Source organism: Petaurus breviceps, unplaced genomic scaffold (genome assembly GCF_028583685.1).
Source record: "Petaurus breviceps papuanus isolate PSGF00001 unplaced genomic scaffold, PetGlider_PUasm1.0 173, whole genome shotgun sequence".
NCBI lineage: Eukaryota > Metazoa > Chordata > Mammalia > Diprotodontia > Petauridae > Petaurus > Petaurus breviceps.
In genome coordinates this window covers 8515910-8529308 of record NW_027185759.1, presented here as the reverse complement: position 1 = coordinate 8529308, position 13399 = coordinate 8515910, and the positions used below count along the sequence as shown (strand labels likewise).

The following is a 13399-nucleotide window of genomic DNA, read 5'->3' as shown; positions in this document are numbered from 1 at the left end:
CAATCACTCTGAAGTGATTTGTTGCCTCATTCCCTGCCTTGTCCCTTATCTGCTTTCTCAGCTTTTGACCCTTTTAGGCAAATGCATGTTTTATACAATGTCTGTTCTTTTTGCCATTTCTCTCTGATCCAAAGAGCCAGAAATCCTTTTCCTGTCAAGAGTAGTTCAGAAAATTAACTCGAGAAAACATCCAATTGCTGTCTATCCTGAGCTGGCTTATCCCTGGCCCTAACTGGGGTCCTGGGAGGTGAAGGAATTTGTCCCTGATCCCAGAGGATTTGAACAAGAATCTCTGGCCTCAGCATTTTTAAAAATAGAATCTTGGATGTGGATTTAGGAAGAGTTGGGTTAAAACTCTCCCTCTCATACCACCTGTGTGACTTCTGAGTCCCAGTTTCCTGTCTCTAAAATGGGGACGGTAAGGTGCACAGTAGGACTTCACATCATGGCTGTGAAGCTTCAGTTAGAGAGTGAAAGGCTGGCGCTGCCCCAGTTTCGAAGGGCATGTCTGCGTTGGCTCTTGTCTCTATTGTCAGGTGTGGTCTCTGATCCCCCAAGCTCTCCTGAGGCTGTCAGCTGTAGATCCCTAAGGGCCCTCCGAGGTCCTAGCTCCTCAGCTCACCTGATGAGGAGGTGAAGATTAGAGACCACAGGTGGCAAAGCCAAGCTCTGGATATGACTGGAAGTCCACGACATTTTCCATGACTCCAGGCTGCTTCCAGTGTTATCCCCCATAGCTGTGACATTTCAACCAGAAAATAAACTCCCTGAGTAAGTGACTCATCTCCACTTAGGGGCCATGGCCCCTCGCCTCCTCGGCTTCTCACCACCTTTCCCTCTCCCCCTCCTTCTGCGCATCCCTCACTGACTTGGAGCAGAGCAGCTCTGAGTCTGGAGCCCATGAAACAGCGGGACTCCAAGTAAACCTCTCATGCCTGACGTGGTCTGTCCCAACGTGGACTGCTGGGACGTCACTGTTGTTGATGCTGGAGGGTGTCCCTGCCCTCAGAGATCTTACAGTCTAATGGGAAAGGCACTGCAGAATACATGTATTAACTGAAGAATATTTGTAGGGCTCAATATTAGCAGTGCATGCAAGTGAACTAGCCTGTCAGGAATAGAGAGTAGAAAAACTGAGTAAAGAAATCGTGGGGCTGGAAGCTTGGAAGGCTTCTGGGCAGCGTTTCTCTGCCCCGGTCCAGCCTGACTTGAGCGCCTAATCAGTGTGACTGCCCTATGGAAACTGGGATTGCTTGATGCTGAAGAAACGTTGCCTCTTGGGCAGGGGAGGTGGGCAGCTGGGGCATCTTGCCTAGAGACAGCTTCACACAATCATGGCAGAGGCTGGAGGGGCTCTGGGAAGCCCCTCACTGACTGTGTAGACTGCTTTTCGAGGAGAAGGTTAGTTAGGGTGGAATACATCTGTTACTCCCCAGGGTGGTGCTGGATGGAAAGACACCCCGTAGGGCAAGGTTTGCTTTCCATCTCGCCTTTCTCCAGTTCAGATACAAAGGGGATGTGTGGAATTGGATGGGGCTGTCAGGTATGACTTAACACAAATCAAAGCAAGTCCTCACCCCCTGCTGCTGGGAGCAGGCAGACTAATCTCAGATGCCCTCCCTTGCCCAGGCCGTAGATCAGAAACAGGGGCATCAAGAGTTCACCTTCCAGCATGCATTCAGGGGCCTGCCACTTGAGCTTATTAAAAATTGCCATTCGAACTAGCAATTTGCCGACAAGGTTCTTGCGCAGTGATTAAGACCACGGGAGGTCTTGGGGAGAAAATTGCTTGTTTGGGCCATGCCAGAAGCATGTGCAGCTCAGGCTTCTTCGGGAGCGTTATCCAGAGGGCTGGCCCTCTCCACAGCCTGGTTGGTCCCTTATCCTTTCTTCTCTTGTTAGCGCAGTAGTGGGCCCAGGCTTACTAGAGGCTGTTAAATTGTTAATTCCTGGGAAATTGCACAGGCTGGCAATTGGGGGCAGGGGATGGTGCTCAGGGGTGGGGTTTATGATGACTGTTCTCTGATCCTAGAGGGTCTTTCTGTAGAAGAGGCACTAATTACCCCGAGGGCAGAGCCTGGAGCAGGAGGGTTTGGGTGTGATGTCTTCCTGAGACAGCTCCCCCTGGCAGATGCTGTGGAGAGCGTCAGGGGTAGGGGGTACAAGGAGACTCCCTGGGAGGTTCCCTTTCTCCTCCATTAAAACATAAGTCTCTTGAAGGCAGGCATCGTTCCATTCCTCGTGCCTGATACAATGCTTGGCATACAGTAGGTGCACACTAAATGCTCATTGTTTGATTCGATGAGGTTCATCGTTCAGAGGGAGCAGACTTCTTCTTTTAAAGATGCAGTAAATCCTAGAGATTGGACAGATGAGGAACTGAAGCCCAGACAGGTTAAGGAGAATTGCCCGCGGTCACACAGCTCACAGCTAGTATATGATAGAGAGGGAATTTGAACCCAGTCCTTCTGAATCCAGGTCCAACGTTCCTTCCTCTCAGGGTCTTACTCCTTGACTCTTCTGGGAGAAGGCGATGAGTGGAGTAGAGGCAATGTGGTAAATGAGGTCAGGAATTAGGACTCCCACGCTCCACGCCTGCCGTTGGTGTTCACTCCTGACATGACTCTAGGCAGAGCACTAACGTCCCTGGGACTCAGTATCTTCATACGGAAAATGCAGGGATTGGCTGACACAGCCACCAGAGTTCCCCTACTTCTAGACTCCATGTGTTGGTCAGGGAGAGTGGCGGCATCTCTCAGAAGGGACTGTGACATATCACAGTTATCCTCCATTTGGCACTTGGAAAACCTGAGTTCTAGCTCTGTTTTTTTTTTTAAAAGCTTCTGTTCACTGGCTGTGTGAACTTTGATAGGTCATTTCCCTTCTCTGTGCCGCAGAGTCTTGAGGAGATGGCTCAGCTCCAGCCCAGTCCTGCTATTCTGGATTTCTCCTCACCAGTTTCAATAACTCTGGGTTCTGGCTGAGGGAAAAGAAAGGATCTGATAGTTGCATGGAGCCATTGAAGCCTCCTCTCACAGCTTATGGAAATGGCTTTGAGGGGAGAGGAGGGGCAGTGAGGTCCATGGCTGCCCAGCAGTCATGGGACACACTCAACAAGGAGCCCCCAACATCGCCCTGGGCAGAGGTATTAGCCATAAGCTTTGACTGTTTCTGAAATTGGATTTGATGGCTCAACTGTGTGACCTTTGGCAAGTGACAGCCTCTCTGAACTTCAGTATCATTCCAAAGGAACTGGAAAGGATTGGACTAAGTGTCCTCCGAGATCCTTCCCAGATCAAGACCTATGACTCTGGGGATTATAGATTTTGCCTACAAGAGACCTTACAGGACATTTGGTAATCTCGCTAAAAAAAAAAATAAACATCTATGAACATTTCAAAATATAAAGAAAACAGGGGAGGAGAGAAATGTGACTCCACAAAAGTGAAGTTCTAATATATTCAGTTGTCTGCTGTCTGTGTCTTAGGGAGGTTTTTTCCCCCCTTCTTTGCCAGGGAGTGGCTATAATTCAAATCCAGCCTTCTATTTCTAATAGTGATCTGCTTGTCTTTGACTGCTTTATGAACAACCCTTCTCTCTTCTCTATTTTTTAAAATATCTTTTTCTTTTTAACATTTTTCTTTTTAAATTTTGAGTTTCAAATTTTTCCCTCCTTCCCACTCCTTTGCCCACCCACTGAGGAGGCAAACAATATTATATCAATAATGCATGTGAAGTAACATAAAACATATTTCCTTATTACCCATATTTCAACGAAAAGCAAAAAAAAAAAATTCAAGAAAGTGGCAAAGTTATACTTCAGTTTGTATTCAGAGTTCATCAGTTCTCTCTCTGGAAGTGAATAGCAATTTTTCATTATATATTTTCCATTATACTTTGGAACCATCTTGGATCATTGTATTGATCAGAGTAGCCCATTCCCTCACAGTTGATTATCATTACAATGTTGCTGTTACTGTGCGTAACGATCTCCTGGTTCTTCTCCTATCACTTTGCATCAGTTCATATGGGCCTTGCCATGTTTTTCTGAAACCATCCCCCTCATCATTTCCCACAGTACAACGGTACTCCATCACAATCTCATGCAACAACTTGTTCAACCATTTTCCAATTGATGGACATCCCCTCAATTTCCACTCCTTTGCTGCCACAAAAAGGGCTGCTATAAATATTTTTTTCTTACGAGTTTGTAACTTTGTAGTTCACTTAACTTTCTTCTGACTCAGTTTCCTCATTTATAAAATAAATCAAAGGAAATTGAACCTTCAGAGTCTCTTCGAGTCCTAAGTATGGGAGTCTCTGAAGTTACCCCTCCGAGCCAGGCGCTGTTCGAGGCAGGGATGAAGAGAAAAACGAAGTTTGCCACCAAGCTGATTACATTCTCCTGGGAGGCGAGGGTGGGGTGTACAAAAGGTCTAGCAGTATGTTGATGCCAAATATAGATAAAGCCATTTCAGCAGGAGGAGAGAGCTCATAAATGGGAGGATCAGGACCTGGGTGGTCCTTGAACTGGGACTGCAATATATGTAGGATTCTAAGAGGCAGAGGTAAGAAGGGCCAGCCTTGACAAAGGCAGGAGATAGGAGGGCACAGGACCAGCAAACGGGCCAGTTTTGGACTCTAGAGCTTATAGCCATAGAAACCCTATGGGTCATTAAAGGCTGTTCTAGAATGATAAATTAAGGCAGATCTGGAAGGATGTGAAAAGCCAAATGGAAACATTTACTGATGGCCATAGGAAGCCCTTGAAGTTTCAAGAGAGAGGGGACTGACTTCTGTTTCAGGAAAGTCACCTTGGTGGCTCCTAATCTGTGACTCTCTGAGACTCTGGGGCAGCCAAGCCTGGTAGCAATCAGGTTAGGAACTCTCCAGATGATGGGTTGGCTCGGGTGGGGAGAGCCTGAAGGCAGGAGATCTGGAGGAGAAGCTTGTTCCAGGTACAGATCAACTCACAGCTTTAAGCCTCAGTGTCCTTGCTTGCTAAATCAGAATTTTGCTCTCCCATGCTTTCCTCCTCCCCTAACTCACAGGATGGTTTTATAGGAAACCCTTTAGGTCTGCAGAAGTAGCAAGCGCCATGATCCTGATAATTGGATGTCAGGATCATGTTTCTAAATAAAATGAGCTTCTAGTCTCCCCTGGAGCTGTGAATGACTTATCTTGACAAGAAGCCTTGCTTTCTGTATGTGTGTGTGTGTGTGTGTGTGTGTGTGTGTGTGTGTGTGTGTGTGTCTGTGTGAAATTCCTCCTTCCCTTCCCCCGATCTCTTCCTGCCCCAGCTCTCAGTGAGGAATCTGAAGCACCCAGAGGTTATGGGACTGGTTCGGAGTCACACAGTAAAGAGTTGGCAAATGACCCAAGTCCTGTGGCAGCTCGAGCCCTAGTTCAGCTCCTTCTCTGGACTGTGACGTTCCACCAAGGATCCCTTTTCTTCGTCTCCTCCAAGTTCACCATGACTGGAACAGTTGGAGGAACCTAGGTCTGGGCAGATCATTGAGGGCTGGCCTGGCAGCCACCTTGGGCAGATGGTGGATCTTCTTACTTTGTGGCTGACGGGAAGCTTTTGCTTTCTACAGGGCCTGAAGAGAATTCTCAAGTGGTGTCTGCTGTGAGAGACTGAAAGGAAGCCCTTGGAGGTGACCTGCTTCTCCATCGCAGACTTCCTTTTCACTGGGCCTCCTCCTGTGGTCAGACAGATCACTGGTATGTACCAATCCCTGTTAGCTTTTTCCCTTTGCTTAGGAGGATGTGGGGGTGGGACCTCAGGCACTAGGCAATGCTTCTTGTGCAGCTGACTAGGACATGAGGCATGGCAAGATGGTAGATGCTTTTTCTATAGTTGGGATATGAAATATCCAGGGCTTGCTTTGAAGTGTCTCCTTTCCTCACTGCTAAATAGCTTCCGACCATACTCTCTGTGGATCCTGCCATACAGCCTCGCCACCCAGATCTGGGAGCCTTCATTCCTGGAGCCTCCCCCAAGGCAAACATTTCAGTCCTGGCACCTGGAATCCAGGATCTCCAGGTTTCTTCCAAAGTTCACCTCCATGCACTCTACTTGACCCAAGCCTTCATTTGGCATCATTTAGGTCTGGAGGCCTGCTGGGAGGCCAGCTGATAGAGAGCCTGGGAGTTTGAAAACTGGCGGTTACTTACACACTTTGAACAGCTCCAATGGGGACTGTGGAGAGCCAGCTCTTGGCTACCCTGCTGTTTCTCTGCTGGGTTTCCATTGGCCTTCTTATTGAATTGTTTAGTTATGACCTCATTGCTTGCTCTGTTTGTAAAGGAATGCACAGTTGTAGCCAGAAACCCTTCACTGGGGAGATGGGAGACCAGCACTAAAAAGGAGGCCTGGTCTGGATCCTGTGCTTGCACCAGGTGGCAGGCTTGAAGCCTTGGGATCTGCCCAGTGACTCACCCACCCTGCCTTCCTGGCCACCGTAGAATTTTGAGAAAGAACGCTCTTTTGTCCTATAATAGGAACATGTCAGAGGAATTTCCTGGGTCTGAAGTTCACAGATTTGTCTGCCTTCCGGGGCTAATGGTGCAGCAGTGAGGGAGTTTGGAATGAGGATTCTCGTTTTGAGCCCCTGACCCTTGGGTCACTGGGTTCTGGGAATGCTGGACAGCTAGTGGGACTTGAATCACTTGGGAAATAGCCTTGCTGTGTCTTTTTGGGTTTTGGAATGATATCAGAGTTGGAGAAAACCATAAGTGGCTTTTGAGTGGGTAGTGAGAATGACCAGAAAGTCATTGGAAAGGCATAAGAGATAATACGGTATAGTCAGAGGACCAGGGTTCTAATGCTGTCCTGGATACTTAATCTACCCATATAAGTTGGACAAGTCATTTCGCTTTTCTGGGTCTCCGTTTCCCTTCTGTAAAATAGGGGGGTTGCACCAATTGGCCCCTAAGGTCCCTTCCGGCTTTGTTATCCTATGAATTTCGTGGAGGATGTAGATGCCTATTCCTAAGCTTTATGTCGAAGAAGAGAGAGAATTCAGAGACTCCCTGTGCTTCCCAGCTGCTAGATCAGAAGATGTGGGGCTGATCTCCCTGTGGGCACTAATAAGATGCACTTGTTTCTGGGGTGTCGTCTCTTTTTTCCTAGTTATTCTGGCTGTTATCCTTGCCTTTTGTGATTTGGCAGGTGATGGGGCCTTTGCACAGGTCCTAAGGCCTAGCAGTTGGACTGTGCTTGATAAATGATGATCCTCTTCTCTTCTTTTCCCTTTTCCTGGAGCCACTTCACCATTCAGACTTCTTGGCTATCACATGTGTCCTTCTGCTCCTTTGCCCTCCAACCCAAAGGGAAAAAAAAAGTAGTGATCATATATCCCCATTTTCTCATTTTCTTAAGTTAAGGAAACAGGTACCAGAGAGGCTGTCTTACCACACTACTAATATTTTGAATTCCAAGGGACTTCTTCACTCCTTTTCAAATAGTCCTTTCTTGGCAGTGTGCAATATTAACATATATATATATATACATATATATATATATATATATATATTTCAGCTACAGATATCCTACATTTGTCAAAATAAATGTAACATTCTAAGCTTGGGACCAAGAAATCAATTTTACACACTAAGATGGAGAAATCTTGAAAATATTTGGTGTGAATACAGTGTAAAGGTTTTAGTGATAACAAACTCAGTATGAGATCCGGTGTCACAGAAAAGAAAGTGTTCTTGGGCTGAATTAATCAATCAATTTATTTAAAAAGGCAGTGTCCAGAACAAGAGACTTGATGACCTCACTGGGCTCTGCCCTGCTCAGACCTGACCTGTGGGTCTGGCATTCCCATTTAGACACTGATAAAGCTGGGGAGTGTCTATAAGAAAATAACTGACTGGTAGGCTGCGGGGACCTCAGGTTTCTGCCAGATGAAGATCAAGTAACGAAAGTATGGATGTTTAGCTGGTAAAGCGCAACTAAGAGAACATGATAAATTTTCAGCTCTTGAAAAGCCGATTGACATGAAGTGCCTTGCAGACAGTGGGGGCTTAATAAATGCTTGTTGCTTTTTTTTTCCCACTTGGTCCCAGAAGTTAAAACTTGGACCAGGGAGTTGAAGCTGTAGGGATTCCAATTTTGGCTGAATGTGAGGGGACCTACCCAGCACAGTGTCTCAGAATGGAATGGAATAACTTTCAGGAGGTGGTGACCAACTGATATTGTCACGGGAAAGATGTTGCAGAGGAGATTTTTGGTCAGGGGTTGCTTCTGAGGTTTTTCAATCTTTCAGACTCTGGGCTTCTCTACTTTATGAAAGATACCTTTTGGCTACCCTGGTCCCCAGTGTTTAGTCTCTTGTTAGAACGTAAGCACCTTTGAGCAGGGACTTTAAAATTCATGTTTTCTTTCTGTTCCCAGTGCTTAGCACAATACAGAGCCCGTAGTAGGTGCTTAATAAATGCTTGTTTGTGGTTTGGCTAGTCCCTCATCTGGTTGCACATGTGCTCTGTGCCTTACCAATGGACACTTGATTCCATGTGCCTTGGTATTTCTTGCTGGTCCAGCTTGTTATGACTTGTCTCCCCAATTAGACCTAAGCTTATTGAATTTGAAGATGAGGTCACTACCATTCAAACTCTTTTGACCTGCTTAGTGACTGTATACTCTGAGCACGTAGTTGTAATTCTGCCGATGCATACACATTGTTGGGTTGCTAGGGATAAGTGTACTAGCCATTGTCTTGTCTGATCTAGATGGCTGGGATGTGTGTGTGTGAGTGTGTGTGTGTGTGTGTGTGTGTGTTGGGGGATGTGACATGGGTACTCTGCATGCCAGGTACTCTGAACCTCTGAGGTCATTGCGATAACTTAAGAAAATCTATCACTGGACACTTGGTCTTTTTGGAGCACGGTCTTTAACAAACTGGGAGATGAAGACTACCTTGTGGTCCTTCCCATGCAGTGATTTCCTTCCTGATTGTGAAATGCTATACCTCTTTCAAATTTATTTTGCTATCTACAAAAACAGAGCCAGTTGCCCTGCCAAAGTACCATAGATGGCAATCTTTAGATTAAAGTGGAAAAAATTCTACTGCCATACCAAGATGAAACGCTCCCTGCTCCTAAGTCACTTATATTCTTTCCGGAGAGATGTTGAGAAATGCGTCTTGGAAGGAGAAGCACTGGATCTGAGCTTTGATTGGTCCAGGGAGGTCCTGGGGAGGGACTCTTCCTATCAGAGCAGACAGGCACCAGGCTGTAGTCTCTCAAGTTACCTATAGAAGCATATATGGATTATTGACAAATTAAATAAATCCAGTACTTAGCAGAGTTTCTGGAAAATAGTAGGTACTTTTCATATATAGCACCTACTATTAAATATTATATATATATACATGCACATATACATCTATATGCATATACATACATATATACATATGTGTGTCTATATGTACATATATACTTACACACAGATAGATAGACAGACATGATAGACAGACACAAAGAGAGAGACAAAGAAAAAGAAAGCAAAGGAAAGTGAAGGGAAGGGAAGGGAAGGGAAGGAAAATTTTTCATCCTAAGTCCTTCAGAGTTGTCTTGGATCATTGTATCACTGAGACTACCTAAATTACTCACAACTGATCATCACACAATATTGCTATTACTTTTTACACAACATATTTCACTTTGCATCAGTTCATATAAGTCTTTCCATGTTTTTTCTGAGAGTATCTTGTTCATCGTTTCTTATAGCACAATAATTTTCCATCACATTCATAGGCCACAACTTGTTCAGACATCCCCCAGTTGCTGGCCATCCCCTCAATTTCCATTTCTTTGCTACCAGAAAAGAGCTAATATCATCATTTTTGTGCATGTAAGTCCCTTTTCTTTTGATAAGTATTTATTGATTGGTGTTTGGGGGGTGAGGAGGGGAGGCACCGGTTGCTGAAGGTGGGGAGCAGGAGGGTTTGAGCCCGGTTTTGAGGGATGGTGCAGATTCTAAGAGGCTGAGGGGAGGGGATAGGGCATTCTAGGCAGAGGCTCAGCCTTTGCAAAGGCCAGGAGGTAGGGGCAGGGAGCATTGAGTGTGTAGAATAAAGAACAACCAAGCCTGTTTGCTTGGACAATGACGTGCAGTTAGACAAGGAGAATCCTAGCTCTTATCCCTTTATTTCCCTCGGCTTCTCCTCACTAGCCTGATGAGAATTAATTCAGCACTCAGAAAGTTAAGGAAGTGAGCTGCGTGATCCCAAGAATGTTCAGGAGAAAGGGCTTTAAGAAGAAGCTTGCAGCAGCCCAGGGTCTGCCTTGATCTTGAATGTTTCCATGGTACGTGGTCAGAACTGACTGAGGTCTGAGCACTTTCATAGCTAATGCTCTGCTGGTCCCAGAGATACCTGAGAGCCTGTGGCCTTGGGTCTGGCCTGGGGGCTCCCTGATGAGTCTGTCCCCCAGGAGGGATCAAAGCCCATCCCCTGCTAGGAAACCAGGAGTGAGTGTGTGAGAAGGGTTGGGGGGGGCATTTTGGTCTTCTGGTCTGTCCCCCCTTTATGCTAGCCCAGCCGCTCCCTCACTTACACACCTGCACAATACTGCGGCCGCACCCTTAGGTGTGTCCCCAAACCCCATTGGGAGGGAATTGTCTGGAATCCCAGCCGTTCCAGGGCCCTTTGCCACCCAGACCACTGACTTCCTGGTGATTTCTGCCCCTACACCTACCGCAAAACTGGAGGGCATCCGGAACAGAGTCCAGCCGCATCTCTGGGTTAATCATTGACAGAGACGCAGGCTCCTTCTTAAGAGGGGCATAGCCTCCAAGTACCAGAGCAGAGGAGAAGGGTGATTTTTTTGACATCCTCCTTAGCCTGCTTCTCCATATTTGGAAATGTTTACCCATCGCCCTGATCTATTGGGAGGGGAGGGGAGGTGACTCAGGGTTGGGAAGGAGCAGGATTTGAATTCCTGTTTCCAGAAAATAGGGTTCCCCCTCCCCCTTTCCCCTTGTTTTAGAGGCTGAGCAGGGAAGGCTTGAGCCCTGTCCCCTTCCTGCCTGTGGGACCTCCTTCCAATTTTTTCTGCACGAGGAAGAAGGGTGTGTGTGAGAGGGACACAGGGAGTGAGGGAGCACGCCAGCAAAAAGCTGCCTTGGAGAGTAGGTATGTATATGGATGATGGGGCTGGAGCAGAGGCCGCTTTTCCTTGGCTGGGGGGCTCCAGACAGCCTTGGCCTGCCGGGCTGGAGACAGGACGGTGTTACTGCCTGGCCGGGGGGATCGTTTGTTGGGCTCTGAGAATGTGTGTGAGTGAGTGTGAGTGTGTGTGTGTAAGTGTGTTTGAGTGTGTGTGTGTGTGAGTGTCAGTGTGGACATCGCCCCCCTTGCCTCCCCACCTCTTCCCTTGGGGACGAGGGCTGTGACCAGGGAGCTGGGCTTTTTCTGAGCAGAAATCATGTGTACATGTAAAGAAATGGAGGGAGAGGAAGGTTCCCAGAGACATCTCTGGTTTGCATGCAGCAACCTCCCAGCATAGCCTTGGGCTCAAAGGCAGCCTCCACCAGGCTCCAGGGACTCCTGGAGGCTTGCATGCTTCCCCCGGAGCTGGGGCTCCACGGGACCAGTCTTGTGTTGGCACTCTGGTGTGAGTGAACATTCAGCCATTTTCTTGCTTCCAGAAAGCAAAGATTCATTCTTTTCTGCATTTTTTTCATCTGGTCGGCTGGCAGGGACCTTAGTGGTCATTCAGTCCTTCCTGAAAATTTGACAGAGGAGGACAGGGCTGCAGGGAGAGGGGAAGGGACTTACCAGCACAAGCTGGGAGCCTGATCTGGGCCCCCCACTGCTTGTCCCCTGCCTCTGGGGCCAGGCAGGGCTCCCTGCACTCCACTTGTCCTTCCTGCTGTCTCCTGCTTATGTTGTCTCCCTCGGGTCTCCTGTCTGTGGCTTCTTAATGCCATCCCACCACCAGCCAGTGCCTTGTCCACATGCTTGTCCTCTGTGGCTGGCATTAGCTCCTTCCTCACTTCTGCCACCCAGAGCTGTGCCCCTGGGGGGCACAGCATCACCTCTTACAGAATCTCCCCCCTCCCAGTCTCTTGAAAGACTTTGCAGTATTTTGTGTGCTTCTGGGTTGTAGGTGTAGACGCTGGGCCCCCAAGGAAGCTCCCTGGGGGTAGGGGCTCTTCCTTTTTTGTCTTTCTCCCCTCATTGCCAGGTTCAGTGCCAGGCACAGGGCTTGTGTTCATGAACAATGGCTGGGCCATTGCTCTGGTCTTGACTACCCTTTTGAATGTTGGAGCCTGTGGGAGCCACTTTCTGATAGGCTCCCGGCTCACTCCAGTGCTGCCTTCCTTGGACACAGACCATGCAGGGGGAGGTTTCTGTTTCAGCAATGAATACAGCAATGGAGAGTGCCAGCTACGTCCAGTCCCCCCACAGAGTGATGGGGGCTTTCCAGTGGCCCTGCCTGACCCATCCTTTACCTCAGGAAGCCTGGGCATCTGCTCAGAGGGGACCCTTTTCCAGGCACTTGGCCAGGGATTTTTTTTTTAAAGGATTGAGTATTTCACTCCCTCAGTGAGGGAGGGTGTTGATGTGACCACAGGAGCCGACAGTGAGTAGAGCCAGGGGGATCTTCCTCTGGGCCTACCTGGGGGCCAAGAGCTGGGCGTATACTTTGGTTTTCCATTGGTTTGTTTTGGGACTGGGGTGGTGGTCCCTTGAAAAGTTTGGAAGGAGCACTGGCGAAGGGCTTCTTGTGGCCTGGGAGCATCAGGGGTAGCTCTAGGGGGTCAGAGAAATTATTTGCAGATGCCAGTTAGTTCTGGTCAGTTGAGAATGGCCTGATAGCAAGGGAGCATTCTGTTTTTTGAGGCTATCCGTACATGAAAGGTGGGGGTGCTGACTTCCTGGAAAGAACCCTAACAGGTTTGGACTCACAGGGCAGGGCTTCAGACCCTACAACTGCTATTTCCCCTTCTGTGTGACCTTGGGTAAGTCACTGGCAGGGAGTAAGCATTTATTAGGCACCTGTGGCATACCAGGCACTGTGGTGAGTGCTGGAGGCACAGAAAAAGGCCAGCTTCCCAGAGCTCACAGTGCAATCACAGTCTTCCCAGGCTTGTCCTCTGGTGTAAGAGGAGAGGGGTGAGTCTGTGGCTTCTGAGGTCCCTTCCCACCCTGGACCTGTGAGCCCAGCATCTTTCAGATTCAGGGGGAGCAGAGCAGTATACAGGCCTCGTGACCAGGCATGCCCACAGCTCTAGCCAGGAAGGCTGCAATGGAGGAGTCTGGATGCCTTGTCTCAGGGCCCGAGGAGCCCCTGACCTTGTCTTGGGCCCAGAGACTAAGGACACCCAACAGCAGAGAGGCGAGGCTGGTCTGGGGCGAGGCTGGTCTGGGGCGAGGCTGGTCTG

At 48.2% G+C, this 13399-nt stretch overlaps 1 protein-coding gene across 15 annotated transcripts in view; it reads left to right on the top strand.

Moving 5' to 3' along the window:
• Positions 1-13399, top strand: part of LPP (LIM domain containing preferred translocation partner in lipoma) — a 704807-nt gene that overhangs the window by 47390 nt on the left and 644018 nt on the right. For 9 of the 15 annotated variants that reach the window (XM_069083318.1, XM_069083316.1, XM_069083323.1 and 6 more), the window contains exon 2: positions 5598-5724. The exons of 3 other annotated variants lie outside the window; for them this stretch is intronic. The gene's annotated coding sequence lies outside the window, so the exon portion shown is untranslated. Of the gene's footprint in view, positions 1-5597; positions 5725-10537; positions 11145-13399 lie in introns of those variants that run through there. 3 more of the 15 variants (XM_069083332.1, XM_069083329.1, XM_069083327.1) reach the window with 3 other exon arrangements.